Genomic DNA, 20,550 nt, shown 5'->3' with positions numbered 1-20,550 from the left:
CAAGTTCAGTCACTGGCCCAGTCACTGGAGCACTAGCTCGTTGGGCAGAACTGAATTCACCTCCACTCCATTGAATGTGGTACCCTGCCGCCTCTCCTGGGACTTGGGAATGCACATTTGCTGTTCTAAGTCCTTACACTTTTTAAGGAGTCTGTTTGCTTCATTTTGCAAATAGTTGTTTTCATCACTCATCTTGAAAATCAACCCCAGTGAGAACAAGCGTCTGCCGTTCTCAAACCGGGGTTATTGCCTGGAACTCTCAGCTTTTGCAGCAGGAATGCCCCAGCCAGTAAAAGATCCTTCTCCCAGCTCTGCCAGATCTCGATTGTTCTCCCCCTCTCCTCAAGCTTCTCCAGCAAAGTTCTAATCACAGCCTCTAGCATGATACTTGCTATGACGCGGCTCCAATCAGAATCAATCATGTCATCTCCTCCCTCACTACACAATGGCTCACTTCTACAGTGGCAATTGTAACAAACTGATTTCTTGTTCCTTCGAGCTCTTTGCTTCCTGTAGTTATGTGGACAGAGCAGCAGAGAAAAATAAATGAATGTGCGTTTAAAAGATCACTTTCAGAGTAGGCCTAATTCTGCAGTGGAGAGACATTTTTATTAATGGGTTATGTTAAATGAAGTTTTATTAGTCAGGTTAGTTATTAATAAGGTTAGTTATTAATTTTCAAATGTGTCTCTTGCAACACAGGCATTTCAGGTGAAAAATAGTGTGCATTTTGAATGTGCACATGTGTGCTTTTAACTGTAAAAATAGATTTGCATCTTATATGTAAAAATTGTCTTTGACTGAATAGCCTGTCTTTACTTATATGTCCATGTTACTCTGGCAACACATATAGCAATGCACCACACCCATGTGGTGGTGCTGCATCAAAAAAAATGCTACCTGTGCAGTAGTGCTGTACTCTGTGCTGTAACACGCCAAATATCCTTACAGCCCTTAATGAAATGTATTAATTTGTACAGCTGACAAGAAAGTGCACTGATGTCATTAGTTCTACAAGTTCCATACAGTCACCCACTCTATCACCTTTTTAAAAAAGGGCAGTTTTCAACATTCAAGGGTTTATGTCAATGGTAGAGCGTAGGAGTGCAGTTCAAGAAGTCCCTGTTTCATAACCATATACCCTCTTCAATAGATCATGTTAAATGTTTTTCAACCCAATGCACTGTAAGAAACAATAGGATATATCATCATTTCATATACAAAACAATGAACTATTGGGTTTAACTATGCTCTTAGCACAAAATCAACAAACTGCAGTAGAGAAGTAGTTACATTTTGCAGAATGTGTGCATTTGACAAAAGATTTTTTTTCCATGTTCCAAGATCTACATGTGATACGAAATGTATGAAATCTTGCAATGGAAACCTCACTGTATTTTACCAAGGCAGATAAAGGACATCTTGTGTACCCCTTATACTTATAAGGAGGGTTTGGTGACTGAAAATGCATTGTTTTCATGGTGATTGCATCTTATTTCCACTTTGTACATATTACTGAATAAAAACAGGTGAACATTTAAGATCTGGGGGTATAGCTCAGTGGTAGAGCATTTAACTTCAGCTCAAGAGGTCCCTAATTCAAATCTGGGTGACCCCTTGTCCACCTGTTTTACCTGTAGAAATATTTTTTTAATTAAATAAATTGAAGAAAACATTTACAATCTTAGCATTTTATGTAATGAGCAACACATTTCTACATTTGAAATACTCCTGATCATCTCCTGAAAGATAGGGTAAACACCATTATGCTGTTTATGATTTCTTCGTATGATACAAGCTGTGTTTTACATTTACCCAAGTTCTACTGGTGATATTATCAGTTTGAAATAGTCCATTGGAAGCTCATATGAATGTTATAAAACTGTGGTGGAAACCAATAATATGCCCTTAATGAAATGTATCAATTTGTACAGCTGACCAGAAGTGAACTGATGTCATTAGTTCTACAAGTTCCATACAGTCACCCACTCTATCACCTTTTTAAAAAAGGTCAGTTTTCAGCATTCAAGGGTTTATGTCAGTGGTAGAGCGTAGGAGTGCAGTTCAAGAAGTCCCTGTTTCATAACCATATACCCTCATCAATAGATCCTGTTAAAATGTATTTTTTAACCCAATGAACTGTAAGAAACAATCCAATATATCATCATTTCATATAGAAAACAATTAACAATTGGGTTTAACTATGCTCTTAGCACAAAATCAACAAAATGCAGTAGAGAAGCAGTTACGTTTTGCAGAATTTGTGCATTTGACAAAAGTTTTTTTCCATGTTCCAAGATCTACATATGATAAGAAATGTATGAATTTTTGCAATGGAAACCTCACTGTATTTTACCAAGGCAGATGAAGGACATCTTTTGTACCCCTTCTACTTATAAGCAGGGTTTGGTGGCTGAAAATTCATTGCTTTGATGGTGATTGCATGTTGCTTGCACTTTGTACATATTACTGAATAAATAAAGGTGAACATTTCAGAACTGGGGGTATAGCTCAGTGGTAGTGCATTTGACTGCAGATCAAGAGGTCCTTAGTTCAAATCTAGGTGCCCCCTTGTCCAATTGTTTTACCTGTAGAAATATTTTTTTAATTAAATAAATTGAAGAAAACATTTACAATCTTAGCATTTTATGTAATGAGCAAAACATTTCTACATTTGAAATAAGCCTGATCATCTCCTGAAACATAGGATAAACACCATTAAGCTGTTTAGGATTTCCTCATATGATACAAGCTGTGTTTTACATTCACCCAAGTTCTACTGGTGATATTATCAGTTTGAAATAGTCCATTGGAAGCTCATATGAATGTTATAAAACTGTGGTGGAACCCAATAATATGCCCTTAATGAAATGTATTAATTTGTACAGCTGACCAGAAGTTCACTGATGTCATTAGTTCTACAAGTTCCACACAGTCACCCACTCTATCACCTTTTTAAAAAAGGTCAGTTTTCAGCATTCAAGGGTTTAACTCAGTGGTAGAGCGTAGGAGTTCAGTTCAAGAAGTCGCTGTTTCATAACCACATACAATCTTCAATAGATCCTGTTAAAATGTTTTTCAACCCAATGCACTGTAAGAAACAATAGGATATATCATCATTTCATATAAAAAAACAAAAAAACAATTGGGTTTAACTATGATCTTAGCACCAAATCAACAAACTGCAGTAGAGAAGCAGTTACGTTTTGCAGAATTTATGCATTTGACAAACGTTTTTTTATCCATGTTCCAAGATCTACATGTGATACGAAATGTATGAATTCTTGCAATGGAAACCTCACTTTATTTTACCAAGGCAGATAAAGGACATCTTTCGCACCCCATATACTTATAAGGAGGGTTTGGTGGCTGAAAATGCACTGCTTTGATGGTGATTGCATATTGCTTGCACTTTGTACATACTACTGAATTAATAAAGGTAAACATTTTAGAATGGGGGTATAGCTCAATGATAGAGCATTTGACTTTCAATAAAGAGGTCCCTAGTTCAAATCTGGGGGCCCACTTGTTTTACCTGTAGAAATATTTTTTTAATTAGATAAATTGAAGAAAACATTTACAATCTTAGCATTTTATGTAATGAGCAAAACATTTATACATTTGAAATACTCCTGATCACCTCCTGAAACATAGGGTAAACACCATTAAGCTGTTTAGGATTTCTTCACATGATACAAGCTGTGTTTTACATTCACCCAAGTTCTACTGGTGATATTATCAGTTTGAAATAGTCCATTGGAAGCTGATATGAATGTTATAAAACTGTGGTGGAAACCAATAATATGCCCTTAATGAAATGTATTAATTTGTACAGCTGACCAGAAAGTGCACTGATGTCATTAGTTCTACAAGTTCCATACAGTCACCCACTCTATCACCTTTTTAAAAAAGGGCAGTTTTCAACATTCAAGGGTTTATGTCAATGGTAGAGCATAGGAGTGCAGTTCAAGAAGTCCCTGTTTCATAACCATATACCCTCTTCAATAGATCATGTTAAAATGTTTTTCATCCCAATGCACTGTTAGAAACAATAGGATATATCATCATTTCATATACAAAACAATGAACAATTGGGTTTAACTATGCTCTTAGCACAAAATAAACAAACTGCAGTAGAGAAGCAGTTACATTTTGCAGAATTTGTGCATTTGACAAAAGATGTTTTTTCCATGTTCCAAGATCTACATGTGATACGAAATGTAAGAATTCTTGCAATGGAAACCTCACTGTATTTTACCAAGGCAGATAAAGGAAATCTTTTGTACCCTGATACTTATAAGGAGGGTTTGGTGGCTGAAAATGCATTGCTTTGATGGTGATTGCATGTTGCTTCCACTGTATACATATTACTGAATAAATAAAGGTGAACATTTCAGAAAGGGGGGTATAGCTCAGTGGTAGAGCATTTGACTGCAGATCAAGAGGTCCCTAGTTTAAATCTGGGTGCCCCATTGTCCAACTGTTTTACCTGAAGAAAACATTTACAATCTTAGCATTTTATGTAATGAGCGACACATTTCTACTTTTGAAATACTCCTGATCATCTCCTGAAACATAGGGTAAACACCATTAAGCTGTTTCAGATTTCTTTGTATGATACAAGTTGTGTATTACATTCACCCAAGTTCTACTGGTGATATTATCAGTTTGAAATAGTCCATTGGAAGCTCATATGAATGTTATAAAACTGTGGTGGAAACCAATAATATGCCCTTAATGAAATGTATTAATTTGTACAGCTGACCAGAAGTGCACTGATGTCATTAGTTCTACAAGTTCCATTCAGTCACCCACTCTATCACTTTTTAAAAAAGGGCAGTTTTTAGCATTCAAGGGTTTATGTCAGTGGTAGAGCGTAGGAGTGCAGTTCAAGAAGTACCTGTTTCATAACCATATACCCTCTTCAATAGATCATGTTAAAAAAAATTTCAACCCAATGCACTGTAAGAAACAATAAGATATATCATCATTTCATATAGAAAACAATGAACAATTGGGTTTAACTATGCTCTTAGCACAAAATAAACAAACTGCAGTAGAGAAGCAGTTACGTTTTGCAGAATTTGTGCATTTGACAAAAGTTTTTTTTCCATGTTCCAAGATCTACATGTGATACGAAATGTATGAATTCTTGCAATGGAAACCTCACTTCATTTTACCAAGGCAAATAAAGGACATCCTTCACACCCCATATACTTATAAGGAGGGTTTGGTGGCTGAAAATGCATTGCTTTGATCGTGATTGCATGTTGTTTCCACTTTGTACATATTACTGAATTAATAAAGGTGTACATTTTAGAACTGGGGCTATAGCTCAGTGGTAGTGCATTTGATTACAGAACAAGAAGTCCATAGTTCAAATCTAGTCGCCCCCTTGTCCAACTGTTTTTCCTGTAGAAATATTTTTTAATTAAATAAATTGAAGAACACATTTACAATCTTAGCATTTTATGTAATGAGCAAAACATTTCTACATTTGAAATACTCCTGATCATCTCCTGAAACATAGGATAAACACCATTAAGCTGTTTAGGATTTCCTCATATGATACAAGCTGTGTTTTACATTCACCCAAGTTCTACTGGTGATATTATCAGTTTGAAATAGTCCATTGGAAGCTCATATGAATGTTATAAAACTGTGGTGGAAACCAATAATATGCCCTTAATGAAATGTATTAATTTGTACAGCTGACCAGAAGTTCACTGATGTCATTAGTTCTACAAGTTCCACACAGTCACCCACTCTATCACCTTTTTAAAAAAGGTCAGTTTTCAGCATTCAAGGGTTTAACTCAGTGGTAGAGCGTAGGAGTTCAGTTCAAGAAGTCGCTGTTTCATAACCACATACAATCTTCAATAGATCCTGTTAAAATGTTTTTCAACCCAATGCACTGTAAGAAACAATAGGATATATCATCATTTCATATAAAAAAACAAAAAAACAATTGGGTTTAACTATGATCTTAGCACCAAATCAACAAACTGCAGTAGAGAAGCAGTTACGTTTTGCCGAATTTATGCATTTGACAAACGTTTTTTTTTCCATGTTCCAAGATCTACATGTGATACGAAATGTATGAATTCTTGCAATGGAAACCTCACTTTATTTTACCAAGGCATATAAAGGACATCTTTCGCACCCCATATACTTATAAGGAGGGTTTGGTGGCTGAAAATGCACTGCTTTGATGGTGATTGCACATTGCTTGCACTTTGTACATACTACTGAATTAATAAAGGTAAACATTTTAGAATGGGGGGTATAGCTCAATGATAGAGCATTTGACTTTTGATCAAGAGGTCCCTAGTTCAAATCTGGGGGCCCACTTGTTTTACCTGTAGAAATATTTTTTTAATTAGATAAATTGAAGAAAACATTTACAATCTTAGCATTTTATGTAATGAGCAAAACATTTATACATTTGAAATACTCCTGATCACCTCCTGAAACATAGGGTAAACACCATTAAGCTGTTTAGGATTTCTTCACATGATACAAGCTGTGTTTTACATTCACCCAAGTTCTACTGGTGATATTATCAGTTTGAAATAGTCCATTGGAAGCTCATATGAATGTTATAAAACTGTGGTGGAAACCAATAATATGCCCTTAATGAAATGTATTAATTTGTACAGCTGACCAGAAAGTGCACTGATGTAATTAGTTCTACAAGTTCCATACAGTCACCCACTCTATCACCTTTTTAAAAAAGGGCAGTTTTCAACATTCAAGGGTTTATGTCAATGGTAGAGCGTAGGAGTGCAGTTCAAGAAGTCCCTGTTTCATAACCATATACCCTCTTCAATAGATCATGTTAAAATGTTTTTCAACCCAATGCACTGTAAGAAACAATAGGATATATCAACATTTCATATACAAAACAATGAACAATTGGGTTTAACTATGCTCTTAGCACAAAATCAACAAAATGCAGTAGAGAAGCAGTTACGTTTTGCAGAATTTGTGCATTTGACAAAAGTTTTTTTTCCATGTTCCAAGATCTACATGTGATACGAAATGTATGAATTTTTGCAATGGAAACCTCACTGTATTTTACCAAGGCAGATGAAGGACATCTTTTGTACCCCTTCTACTTATAAGGAGGGTTTGGTGGCTGAAAATGCATTGCTTTGATGGTGATTGCATGTTGCTTGCACTTTGTACATATTACTGAATAAATAAAGGCGAACATTTCAGAACTGGGGGTATAGCTCCGTGGTAGTGCATTTGACTGCAGATCACGATGTCCTTAGTTCAAATCTGGGTGCCCCCTTGTCCCACTGTTTTACCTGTAGAAATATGTTTTTAATTAAATAAATTGAATAAAACATTTACAATCTTAGCATTTTATGTAATGAGCAACACATTTCTACATTTGAAATACTCCTGATCACCTCCTGAAACATAGGGTAAACACCATTAAGCTGTTTAGGATTTATTCACATGATACAAGCTGTGTTCTACATTCACCTAAGTTCTACTGGTGATATTATCAGTTTGAAATAGTCCATTGGAAGCTCAAATGAATGTTATAAAACTGTGGTGGAAACCAATAATATGCCCTTAATGAAATGTATTAATTTGTACAGCTGACCAGAAAGTGCACTGATGTCATTAGTTCTACAAATTACATACAGTCACCCACTCTATCACCTTTTTAAAAAAGGGCAGTTTTCAACATTCAAGGGTTTATGTCAGTGGTAGAGCGTAGGAGTGTAGTTCAAGAAGTCCCTGTTTCATAACCATATACCCTCTTCAATAGATCCTGTTAAAATGTTTTTCATCCCAATGCACTGTTAGAAACAATAGGATATATCATCATTTCATATACAAAACAATGAACAATTGGGTTTAACTATGCTCTTAGCACAAAATAAACAAACTGCAGTAGAGAAGCAGTTACATTTTGCAGAATTTGTGCATTTGACAAAAGATGTTTTTTCCATGTTCCAAGATCTACATGTGATACGAAATGTAAGAATTCTTGCAATGGAAACCTCACTGTATTTTACCAAGGCAGATAAAGGAAATCTTTTGTACCCTGATACTTATAAGGAGGGTTTGGTGGCTGAAAATGCATTGCTTTGATGGTGATTGCATGTTGCTTCCACTTTGTACATATTACTGAATAAATAAAGTTGAAAATTTCAGAAAGGGGGGTATAGCTCAGTGGTAGAGCATTTGACTGCAGATCAAGAGGTCCCTAGTTTAAATCTGGGTGCCCCCTTGTCCAACTGTTTTACCTGAAGAAAACATTTACAATCTTAGCATTTTATGTAATGAGCGACACATTTCTACTTTTGAAATACTCCTGATCATCTCCTGAAACGTAGGGTAAACACCATTAAGCTGTTTCGGATTTCTTTGTATGATACAAGTTGTGTATTACATTCACCCAAGTTCTACTGGTGATATTATCAGTTTGAAATAGTCCATTGGAAGCTCATATGAATGTTATAAAACTGTGGTGGAAACCAATAATATGCCCTTAATGAAATGTATTAATTTGTACAGCTGACCAGAAGTGCACTGATGTCATTAGTTTTACAAGTTCCATTCAGTCACCCACTCTATCACTTTTTAAAAAAGGGCAGTTTTCAGCATTCAAGGGTTTATGTCAGTGGTGGAGCGTAGGAGTGCAGTTCAAGAAGTCCCTGTTTCATAACCATATACCCTCTTCAATAGATCATGTTAAATTTTTTTTCAACCCAATGCACTGTAAGAAACAATAAGATATATCATCATTTCATATAGAAAACAATGAACAATTGGGTTTAACTATGCTCTTAGCACAAAATCAACAAACTGCAGTAGAGAAGCAGTTACGTTTTGCAGAATTTGTGCATTTGACAAAAGTTTTTTTTCCATGTTCCAAGATCTACATGTGATACGAAATCAATGAATACTTGCAATGGAAACCTCACTGTATTTTACCAAGGCAGATAAAGGACATCTTTTGTACCCCTTATACTTATAAGGAGGGTTTGGTGGCTGAAAATGCATTGCTTTGATGGTGATTGCATGTTGCTTCCACTTTGTACATATTACTGAATAAATAAAGGTGAACATTTCAGAACTGGGGCTATAACTCAGTGGTAGAGCATTTGACCTCATATCAAGAGAAGAGGTCCCTAGGTCAAATCTAGGTGCCCCCTTGTCTAGCTCTTTTACCTGTAAAAATATTTTTTTAAATAAATTGAAGAAAACATTTACAATCTTAGCATTTTATGTAATGAGCAACACATTTCTACATTTGAAATACACCTGATCATCTCCTGAAACATAGGGTAAACACCATTAAGCTGTTTCGGATTTCTTTCTATGATACAAGTTGTGTATTACATTCACCCAAGTTCTACTGGCGATATTATCAGTTTGAAATAGTCCATTGGAAGCTCATATGAATGTTATAAAACTGTGGTGGAAACTTATAATATGCCCTTAATGAAATGTATTAGTTTGTACAGCTGACCAAAAGTGCACTGATGTCATTAGTTCTACAAGTTCCATTCAGTCACCCACTCTATCACTTTTTAAAAAAAGGCAGTTTTCAGCATTCAAGGGTTTATGTCAGTGGTAGAGCGTAGGAGTGCAGTCCAAGAAGTCCCTGTTTCATAACCATTTACCCTCTTCAATAGATCCTGTTAAAATGTTTTTCAACCCAATGCACTGTAAGAAACAATAAGATAAATCATAATTTTTTATGGAAAACAATGAACAATTGGGTTTAACTATGCTCTTAGCACAAAATCAACAAACTGCAGTAGAGAAGCAGTTACGTTTTGCAGAATTTGTGCATTTGACAAAAGTTTTTTTTACATGTTCCAAGATCTACATGTGATACGAAATGCATGAATTCTTGCAATGGAAACCTCACTGTATTTTACCAAGGCATATAAAGGACATCTTTTGTACCCCTTATACTTATAAGGAGGGTTTGGTGGCTGAAAATGCATTGCTTTGATGGTGATTGCATGTTGCTTCCACTTTGTACATATTACTGAATAAATAAAGGTGAACATTTCAGAAATGGTGGTATGGCTCAGTGGTAGAGCATTTCACTGCAGATTAAGAGGTCCCTAGTTCAAATCTGGGTGCCCCCTTGTCCAACTGTTTTACCTGTAGAAATATTTTTTTTATTAAATAAATTGAAGAAAACATTTACAATCTTAGCATTTTATGTAATGAGCAACACATTTCTACATTTGAAATACTCCTGATCATCTCCTGAAACATAGGGTAAACACCATTAAGCTGTTTCGGATTTCTTTGTATGATACAAGCTGTGTATTACATTCGCCCAAGTTCTACTGGTGATATTATCAGTTTGAAATAGTCCATTGGAACCAATAATATGCCCTTAATGAAATGTATTAATTTGTGCAGCTGACCAGAAGTACACTGATGTCATTAGTTCTGCAAGTTCCATACAGTCAGCCACTCTATCACTTTTTAAAACAGGGCAGTTTTCAACATTCAAGGGTTTATGTCAGTGGTAGAGCGTAGGAGTGTAGTTCAAGAAGTCCCTGTTTCATAACCACATACCCTCTTCAATAGATCCTGTTAAAATGTTTTTCAACCCAATGCACTGTAAGAAACAATAAGATATATCATCATTTCATATACAAAACAATGAACAATTGGGTTTAACTATGCTCTTAGCACAAAATCAACAAACTGCAGAAGAGAAGCAGTTACGTTTTGCAGAATTTGTGCATTTGACAAAAGTTTTTTTTCCATGTTCCAAGATCTACATGTGATACGAAATCAATGAATTCTTGCAATGGAAACCTCACTGTATTTTACCAAGGCAGATAAAGGACATCTTTTGTACCCCTTAAACTTATAAGGAGGGTTTGGTGGCTGAAAATGCATTGCTTTGATGGTGATAGCATGTTGCTTCCACTTTGTACATATTACTGAATAAATAAAGGTGAATATTTCAGAACTGGGGCTATAGCTCAGTGGTAGAGCATTTGACTGCAGATCAAGAGGTCCCTAGTTCAAATCTGGGTGCCCCCTTGTCCAATTGTTTTACCTGTAGAAATAAATTGAAGAAAACATTTACAATCTTAGCATTTTATGTAATGACTAACACATTTCTACATTTGAAATACTCCTGATCATCTCCTGAAACATAGGGTAAACACCATTAAGCTGTTTATGATTTCTTCATATGATACAAGCTGTGTTTTACATTCACCCAAGTTCTACTGTGATATTATCAGTTTGAAATAGTCCATTGGAAGCTCATATGAATGATATAAAACTGTGGTGGAAACCAAAAATATGCCCTTAATGAAATGTATTAATTTGTACAGCTGACCAGAAGTGCACTGATGTCATTAGTTCTACAAATTCCATACAGTCACCCACTCAATCACCTTTTTAAAAAAGGGCAGTTTTCAGCATTCAAGGGTTTAACTCAGTGGTAGAGCGTAGGAGTGCAGTTCAAGAAGTCCCTGTTTCATAACCATATACCCTCTTCAATAGATCCTGTTAAAATGTTTTTGAACCCAATGCACTGTAAGAAACAATAAGATATATCATCATTTCATATACAAAACAATGAACAATTGGGTTTAACTATGCTCTTAGCACAAAATCAACAAACTGCAGTAGAGAAGCAGTTACGTTTTGCAGAATTTGTGCGTTTGACACAAGTTTCTGTTCCATGTTCCAAGATCTACATGTGATACGAAATGTATGAATTCTTGCAATGGAAACCTCACTGTATTTTACCAAGGCAGATAAAGGACATCTTTTGTACCCCTTATACTTATAAGGAGGGTTTGGTGGCTGAATTTGCATTGCTTTGATGGTGATTGCATGTTGCTTGCACTTTGTACATATTACTGAATTGATAAAGTAGAATGTTTCAGAACAGTGGGTATAGCTCAGTGGTAGAGAATTTGACTGCAGATCAAGAGGTCCCTAGTTCAAATCTGGGTGCCCCCTTGTCCAACTGTTTTACCTGTAGAAATATTTTTTAAATTAAATAAATTGAAGAAAGCATTTACAATCTTAGCATTTTATGTAATGAGCAACACATTTCTACATTGGAAATACTCCTGATCATCTCCTGAAACATAGGTTAAACACCATGAAACTGTTTAGGATTTCTTCATATGATACAAGCTGTGTTTTACATTCACCCAAGTTCTACTGGTGATATTATCAGTTTGAAATAGTCCATTGGAAGCTCATATGAATGTTATGAAACTGTGGTGGAAACCAATAATATGCCCTTAATGAAATGTATTAATTTGTACAGCTGACCAGAAGTGCACTGATGTCAATAGTTCTACAAGTTCCATACAGTCACCCACTCTATCACCTTTTTTAAAAAGGGCAGTTTTCAGCATTCAAGGGTTTAACTCAGTGGTAGAGCGTAGGAGTGCAGTTCAAGAAGTCCCTGTTTCATAACCATATACCCTCTTCAATAGATCCTGTTAAAATGTTTTTCAACCCAATGCACTGTAAGAAACAATAAGATATATCATCATTTCATATACAAAACAATGAACAATTGGGTTTAACTATGCTCTTAGCACAAAATCAACAAACTGCAGTAGAGAAGCAGTTACGTTTTGCACAATTTTTCTGCATTTGACAAAAGTTCTTTTTCATGTTCCAAGATCTACATGTGATACGAAATGTATGAATTCTTGCAATGGAAACCTCACTGTATTGTACCAAGGCAGATAAAGGACATCTTTTGTACCCCTTATACTTATAAGGAGGGTTTGGTGGCTGAAATTGCATTGCTTTGATGGTGATTGCATGTTGCTTCCACTTTGTACATATTACTGAATAAATAAAGGTGAACATTTCAGAAAGGGGGGTTTAGCTCAGTGGTAGAGCATTTGAATGCAGATGAGTCAAATGGAAACCTCACTGTATTTTACCAAGGCAGATAAAGGACATCTTTTGTACCCCTTATACTTATAAGGAGGGTTTGGTGGCTGAATTTGCATTGCTTTGATGGTGATTGCATGTTGCTTGCACTTTGTACATATTACTGAATTGATAAAGGAGAATGTTTGAGAATTGGGGGTATAGCTCAGTGGTAGAGAATTGGACTGCAGATCAAGAGGTTCCTAGTTCAAATCTGGGTGCCCCCTTGTCCAAATGTTTTACCTGTAGAAATAAATTGAAGAAAACATTTACTATCTTAGCATTTTATGTAATGAGCAACACATTTCCACATTGGAAATACTCCTGATCATCTCCTGAAACATAGGGTAAACACCATGAAACTGTTTAGGATTTCTTCATATGATACAAGCTGTGTTTTACATTCACCCAAGTTCTACTGGTGATATTATCAGTTTGAAATAGTCCATTGGAAGCTCATATGAATGTTATAAAACTGTGGTGGAAACCGATAATATGCCCTTAATGAAATGTATTAATTTGTACAGCTGACCAGAAGTGCACTGATGTCATTAGTTCTACAAGCTCCATACAGTGACCCACTCTATCACCTTTTTAAAAAAGGGCAGTTTTCAGAATTCAATGGTTTACCTCAGCGGTAGAGCGTAGGTGTGCAGTTCAAGAAGTCCCTGTTTCATAACCATATACCCTCTTCAATAGATCCTGTTAAAATGTTTTTCAACCCAATGCACTGTAAGAAACAATAAGATATATCATCATTTCATATACAAAACAATGAACAATTGGGTTTAACTATGCTCTTAGCACAAAATCAACAAACTGCAGTAGAGAAGCAGTTACATTTTGCAGAATGTGTGCATTTGACAAAAGATTTTTTTTCCATGTTCCAAGATCTACATGTGATACGAAATGTATGAATTCTTGCAATGGAAATCTCACTGTATTTTACCAAGGCAGATAAAGGACATCTTTTGTACCCCTTATACTTATAAGGAGGGTTTGGTGGCTGAAATTGCATTGCTTTGATGGTGATTGCATGTTGCTTCCACTTTGTACATATTACTGAATAAATAAAGATGAACATTTCAGAAAGGGGGGTATAGCTCAGTGGTAGAGCATTTGACTGCAGATCAAGAGGTCCCTAGTTTAAATCTGGGTGCCCCCTTGTCCAACTGTTTTACATGTAGAAATAAATTGAAGAAAACATTTACAATCTTAGCATTTTATGTAATGAGCGACACATTTCTACTTTTGAAATACTCCTGATCATCTCCTGAAACATAGGGTAAACACCATTAAGCTGTTTCGGATTTCTATGTATGATACAAGTTGTGTATTACATTCACCCAAGTTCTACTGGTGATATTATCAGTTTGAAATAGTCCATTGGAAGCTCATATGAATGTTATAAAACTGTGGTGGAAATCAATAATATGCCCTTAATGAAATGTATTAATTTGTACAGCTGACCAGAAGTGCACTGATCTCATTAGTTCTACAAGTTCCATACAGTCACCCACTCTATCACTTTTAAAAAAAGGGCAGTTTTCAGCATTCAAGGGTTTAACTCAGTGGTAGAGCGTAGGAGTGCAGTTCAAGAAGTCCCTGCTTCATAACCATATACCCTCTTCAATAGATCATGTTAAAATGTTTTTCAACCCAATGCACTGTAAGAAACAATAAGAAATATCATAATTTTACATAGAAAACAATGAACAATTGGGTTTAACTATGCTCTTAGCACAAAATCAACAAACTGCAGTAGAGAAGCAGTTACGTTTTGCAGAATTTGTGCATTTGACAAAAGTTTTTTTTCCATGTTCCAAGATCTACATGTGATACTAAATCAATGAATTCTTGCAATGGAAACCTCACTGTATTTTACCAAGGCAGATAAAGGACATCTTTTGTACCCCTTATACTTATAAGGAGGGTTTGGTGGCTGAAAATGCATTGCTTTGATGGTGATTGCGTGTTGCTTCCACTTTGTACATATTACTGAATAAATAAAGGTGAACATTTCAAAAATGTGGGTATAGCTCAGTGGTAGAGCATTTCACTGCAGATTAAGAGGTCCCGAGTTCAAATCTGGGTGCCCCCTTGTCCAACTGTTGTACCTGTAGAAATATTTTTTTAATTAAATAAATTGAAGAAAACATTTACAATCTTAGCATTTTATGTAATGAGCAACACATTTCTACATTTGAAATACTCCTGATCATCTCCTGAAACATAGGGTAAACACCATTAAGCTGTTTCGGATTTCTTTGTATGATACAAGCTGTGTATTACATTCACCCAAGTTCTACTGGTGATATTATCAGTTTGAAATAGTGCATTGGAACCAATAATATGACCTTAATGAAATGTATTAATTTGTACAGCTGACCAGAAGTGCACTGATGTCATTAGTTCTACAAGTTCCATACAGTCACCCACTCTATCACCTTTTTAAAAAAGGGCAGTTTTCAGCATTCAAGGGTTTAACTCAGTGGTAGAGCGTAGGAGTGCAGTTCAAGAAGTCCCTGTTTCATAACCATATACCCTCGTCAATAGATCCTGTTAAAATGTTTTTCAACCCAATACACTGTAAGAAACAATTAGATATATCATCATTTCATATACAAAACAATGAACAATTGGGTTTAACTATGCTGTTAGCACAAAATCAACAAACTGCAGTAGAGAAGCAGTTACGTTTTGCAGAATTTGTGCATTTGACAAAAGTTTTTTTTCATGTTCCAAGATCTACATGTGATACGAAATGTATGAATTCTTGCAATGGAAACCTCACTGTATTTTAGCAAGGCAGATAAAGGACATCTTTTCTACCCCTTATTCTTATAAGGAGGGTTTGGTGGCTGAAATTGCATTGCTTTGATGGTGATTGCATGTTGCTTCCACTTTGTACATATTACTGAATAAATAAAGGTGAACATATCAGAAAGGGGGTATAGCTCAGTTGTAGAGCATTTGACTGAAGATCAAGAGGTCCGTAGATCAAATCTCGGTGCCCCCTTGTCCAACTGTTTTATCTGTAGAAATAAATTGAAGAAAACATTTACAATCTTAGCATTTTATGTAATGAGCAACACATTTCTACATTTGAAATACTCCTGATCATCTCCTGAAACATAGGGTAAACACCACTAAGCTGTTTAGGATTTATTCATATGATACAAGCTGTGTTTTACATTCACCCAAGTTCTACTGGTGATATTATCAGTTTGAAATAGTCCATTCGAAGCTCATATGAATGTTATAAAACTCTGGTGGAAACCAATAATATTCCCTTAATGAAATGTATTCATTTGTACAGCTGACCAGAAGTACACTGATGTCATTAGTTCTACAAGTTCCATACAGTCACCCACTCTATCACCTTTTTAAAAAAAAGGGCAGTTTTCAGCATTCAAGGGTTTAACTCAGTGGTAGAGCGTAGGAGTGCAGTTCAAGAAGTCCCCGTTTCATAACCATATACCCTCTTCAATAGATCCTGTTAAAATGTTTTTCAACCCAATGCACTGTAAGAAACAATAAGATATATCATCATTTCATATACAAAACAATGAACAAGGAGGTTTAACTATGCTCTTAGCACAAAATCAACAAACTGCAGTAGAGAAGCAGTTACGTTTTGCAGAATTTGTGCATTTGACAAAAGTTTTTTTTTCATCTTCCACGATCTACATGTGATACGAAATGTATGAATTCTTGCAATGGAAACCTCACTGTATTTTACCAAGGCACATAAAGGACATCCTTCACACCCCATATACTTATAAGGAGGGTTTGGTGGCTGAAAATGCATTGCTTTGATGGTGATTGCATGTTGTTTGCACTTTGTACATATTACAGAATTAATAAAGGAAAACATTTCAGAACTGGGGGTATAGCTCAGTGGTAGAGCATTTGACTGCAGATCAAGAGGTCCCTAGTTCAAATCTGGGTGCCCCCTTGTCCAACTGTTTTACCTGTAGAAATAAATTGCAGAACACATTTACAATCTTAGCATTTTATGTAATGAGCAACACATTTCTACATTTGAAAGACTCCTGATCATCTCCTGAAACATAGGGTAAACACCATGAAACTGTTTAGGATTTCTTCATATGATACAAGCTTTGTTTTACATTCACCCAAGTTCTACTGGTGATATTATCGGTTTGAAATAGTCCATTCGAAGCTCATATGAATGTTATAAAACTCTGGTGGAAACCAATAATATTCCCTTAATGAAATGTATTCATTTGTACAGCTGACCAGAAGTACACTGATGTCATTAGTTCTACAAGTTCCATACAGTCACCCACTCTATCACCTTTTTTAAAAAGGGCAGTTTTCAGCATTCAAGGGTTTAACTCAGTGGTAGAGTGTAGGAGTGCAGTTCAAGAAGTCCCTGTTTCATAACTATATACCCTCTTCAATAGATCCTGTTAAAATGTTTTTCAACCCAATGCACTGTAAGAAACAATAAGATATATCATCATTTCATATACAAAACAATGAACAATTGGGTTTAACTATGCGCTTAGCACAAAATCAACAAACTGCAGTAGAGAAGCAGTTCCTTTTTGCAGAATTTGTGCATTTGACAAAAGTTTCTTTTTCATGTTCCAAGATCTACATGTGATACGAAATGTATGAATTCTTGCAATGGAAACCTCACTGTATTTTACCAAGGCAGATAAAGGACATCTTTTGTACCCCTTATACTTATAAGGAGGGTTTGGTGGCTGAATTTGCATTGCTTTGATGGTGATTGCATGTTGCTTCCACTTTGTACATATTACTGAATAAATAAAGGTGAACATTTCAGAAAGGGGGTATAGCTCAGTGGTAGAGAGTTTGACTACAGATCAAGAGGTCTCTAGTTCAAATCTGGGTGCCCCCTTCTCCAACTGTTTTACCTGTAGAAATAAATTGAAGAAAACCTTTACAATCTTAGCATTTTATGTAAGAGCAACACATTTCTACATTTTAAAGACTCCTGATCATCTCCTGAAACATAGGGTAAACACCATTAAGCTGTTTAGGATTTCTTCATATGATCCAAGCTGGGTTTTACATTCACCCAAGTTCTACTGGTGCTATTATCAGTTTGAAATAGTCCATTGGAAGCTCTTATGAATGTTATAAAACTGTGGTGGAAACCAATAATATTCCTTTAATGAAATGTATTCATTTGTAAAGCTGACCAGAAGTACACTGATGTCATTAGTTCTACAAGTTCCATACAGTCACCCACTCTATCACCTTTTTAAAAAAAGGGCAGTTTTCAGCATTCAAGGGTTTAACTCAGTGGTAGAGCGTAGGAGTGCAGTTCAAGAAGTCCCTGTTCATAACCATATACCCTCTTCAATAGATCCTGTTAAAATGTTTTTCAACCCAATGCACTGTAAGAAACAATAAGATATATCATCATTTCATATACAAAACAATGAACAATTGGGTTTAACCATGCTCTTAGCACAAAATCAACAAACTGCAGTAGAGAAGCAGTTACGTTTTGCAGAATTTGTGCATTTGACAAAAGTTTTTTTTCATGTTCCAAGATCTACATGTGATACGAAATGTATGAATTCTTGCAATGGAAACCTCACTGTATTTTAGCAAGGCAGATAAAGGACATCTTTTCTACCCCTTATTCTTATAAGGAGGGTTTGGTGGCTGAAATTGCATTGCTTTGATGGTGATTGCATGTTGCTTCCACTTTGTACATATTACTGAATAAATAAAGGTGAACATATCAGAAAGGGGGTATAGCTCAGTTGTAGAGCATTTGACTGTAGATCAAGAGGTCCGTAGATCAAATCTCGGTGCCCCCTTGTCCAACTGTTTTATCTGTAGAAATAAATTGAAGAAAACATTTACAATCTTAGCATTTTATGTAATGAGCAACACATTTCTACATTTGAAATGCTCCTGATCATCTCCTGAAACATAGGGTAAACACCACTAAGCTGTTTAGGATTTATTCATATGATACAAGCTGTGTTTTACATTCACCCAAGTTCTACTGGTGATATTATCAGTTTGAAATAGTCCATTGGAAGCTCACATGAATGTTATAAATCTGTGGTGGAAACCAATAATATGCCCTTAATGAAATGTATTAATTTGTACAGCTGACCAGAAGTGCACTGATGTCATTAGTTCTACAAGTTCCATACAGTCACCCACTCTATCACCTTTTTAAAAAAGGGCAGTTTTCAGCATTCAAGGGTTTAACTCAGTGGTAGAGCGTAGGAGTGCAGTTCAAGAAGTCCCTGTTTCATAACCATATACCCTCTTCAATAGATCCTGTTAACATGTTTTTCAACCCAATGCACTGTAAGAAACAATAAAATATATCATCATTTCATATACAAAACAATGAACAATTGGGTTTAACTATGCTCTTAGCACAAAATCAACAAACTGCAGTAGAGAAGCAGTTACGTTTTGCAGAATTTGTGCATTTGACAAAAGTTTTTTTTTTATGTTCCAAGATCTACATGTGATACGAAATGTATGAATTCTTGCAATGGAAACCTCACTGTATTTTACCAAGGCAGATAAAGGACATCTTTTGTACCCCTTATACTTATAAAGAGGGTTTGGTGGCTGAAATTGCATTGCTTTCATGGTGATTGCATGTTGCTTCCACTTTGTACATATTACTGAATAAATAAAGGTAAACATTTCAAAAAGGGGGGTATAGCTCACTGATAGAGCATTTGACTGCAGATGAAGAGGTCCCTAGTTCAAATCTGGGTGCCCTCTTCTCCAACTGTTTTACCTGTAGAAATAAATTGAAGAAAATCTTTACAATCTTAGCATTTTATGTAATGAGCAACACATTTCTACATTTGAAAGACTCCTGATCATCTCCTGAAACATAGGGTAAACACCATGAAACTGTTTAGGATTTCTTCGTATGATACAAGATGTGTTTTACATTCACCCAAGTTCTACTGGTGATATTATCAGTTTGAAATAGTCCATTGGAAGCTCATATGAATGTTATAAAACTGTGGTGGAAACCAATAATATTCCCTTAATGAAATGTATTCATTTGAAAAGCTGACCAGAAGTACACTGATGTCATTAGTTCTACAAGTTCCATACAGTCACCCACTCTATCACCTTTTTAAAAAAAAGGGCAGTTTTCAGCATTCAAGGGTTTAACTCAGTGGTAGAGCGTAGGAGTGCAGTTCAAGAAGTCCCTGTTTCATAACCATATACCCTCTTCAATAGATCCTGTTAAAATGTTTTTCAACCCAATGCACTGTAAGAAACAATAAGATATATCATCATTTCATATACAAAACAATGAACAAGTGGCTTTAACTATGCTCTTAGCACAAAATCAACAAACTGCAGTAGAGAAGCAGTTACGTTTTGCAGAATTTGTGCATTTGACAAAAGTTTTTTTTTCATCTTCCAAGATCTACATGTGATACGAAATGTATGAATTCTTGCAATGGAAACCTCACTGTATTTTACCAAGGCACATAAAGGACATCCTTCACACCCCATATACTTATAAGGAGGGTTTGGTGGCTGAAAATGCATTGCTTTGATGGTGATTGCATGTTGTTTGCACTTTGTACATATTACAGAATTAATAAAGGAAAACATTTCAGA

The 20,550-nt window shown here is 35.6% G+C and overlaps 5 non-coding genes across 5 annotated transcripts; all 5 read left to right on the top strand.

Annotated features, from left to right (window-relative positions):
- The first annotated feature begins 8,179 nt into the window (after positions 1-8,179).
- Positions 8,180-8,251, top strand: TRNAC-GCA (transfer RNA cysteine (anticodon GCA)). The gene has a single exon. It is a non-coding gene; the product is annotated as a tRNA-Cys (tRNA).
- Positions 8,252-10,974: 2,723 nt separating this feature from the next.
- On the top strand, positions 10,975-11,046 carry TRNAC-GCA (transfer RNA cysteine (anticodon GCA)). Its single transcript has one exon. It is a non-coding gene; the product is annotated as a tRNA-Cys (tRNA).
- Positions 11,047-14,014: 2,968 nt separating this feature from the next.
- On the top strand, positions 14,015-14,086 carry TRNAC-GCA (transfer RNA cysteine (anticodon GCA)). The gene has a single exon. It is a non-coding gene; the product is annotated as a tRNA-Cys (tRNA).
- Positions 14,087-16,807: 2,721 nt separating this feature from the next.
- TRNAC-GCA (transfer RNA cysteine (anticodon GCA)) lies at positions 16,808-16,879 on the top strand. Its single transcript has one exon. It is a non-coding gene; the product is annotated as a tRNA-Cys (tRNA).
- An 864-nt stretch (positions 16,880-17,743) lies between these two features.
- Positions 17,744-17,815, top strand: TRNAC-ACA (transfer RNA cysteine (anticodon ACA)). Its single transcript has one exon. It is a non-coding gene; the product is annotated as a tRNA-Cys (tRNA).
- The last annotated feature ends 2,735 nt before the right edge of the window (positions 17,816-20,550 follow it).

Source organism: Ambystoma mexicanum, unplaced genomic scaffold, assembly GCF_040938575.1.
Source record: "Ambystoma mexicanum isolate Mex_15411 unplaced genomic scaffold, UKY_AmexF1_1 Mex_scaf84, whole genome shotgun sequence".
Classification (NCBI taxonomy): Eukaryota; Metazoa; Chordata; class Amphibia; order Caudata; family Ambystomatidae; genus Ambystoma; species Ambystoma mexicanum.
This window is presented reverse-complemented; position numbering and strand designations above follow the sequence as displayed.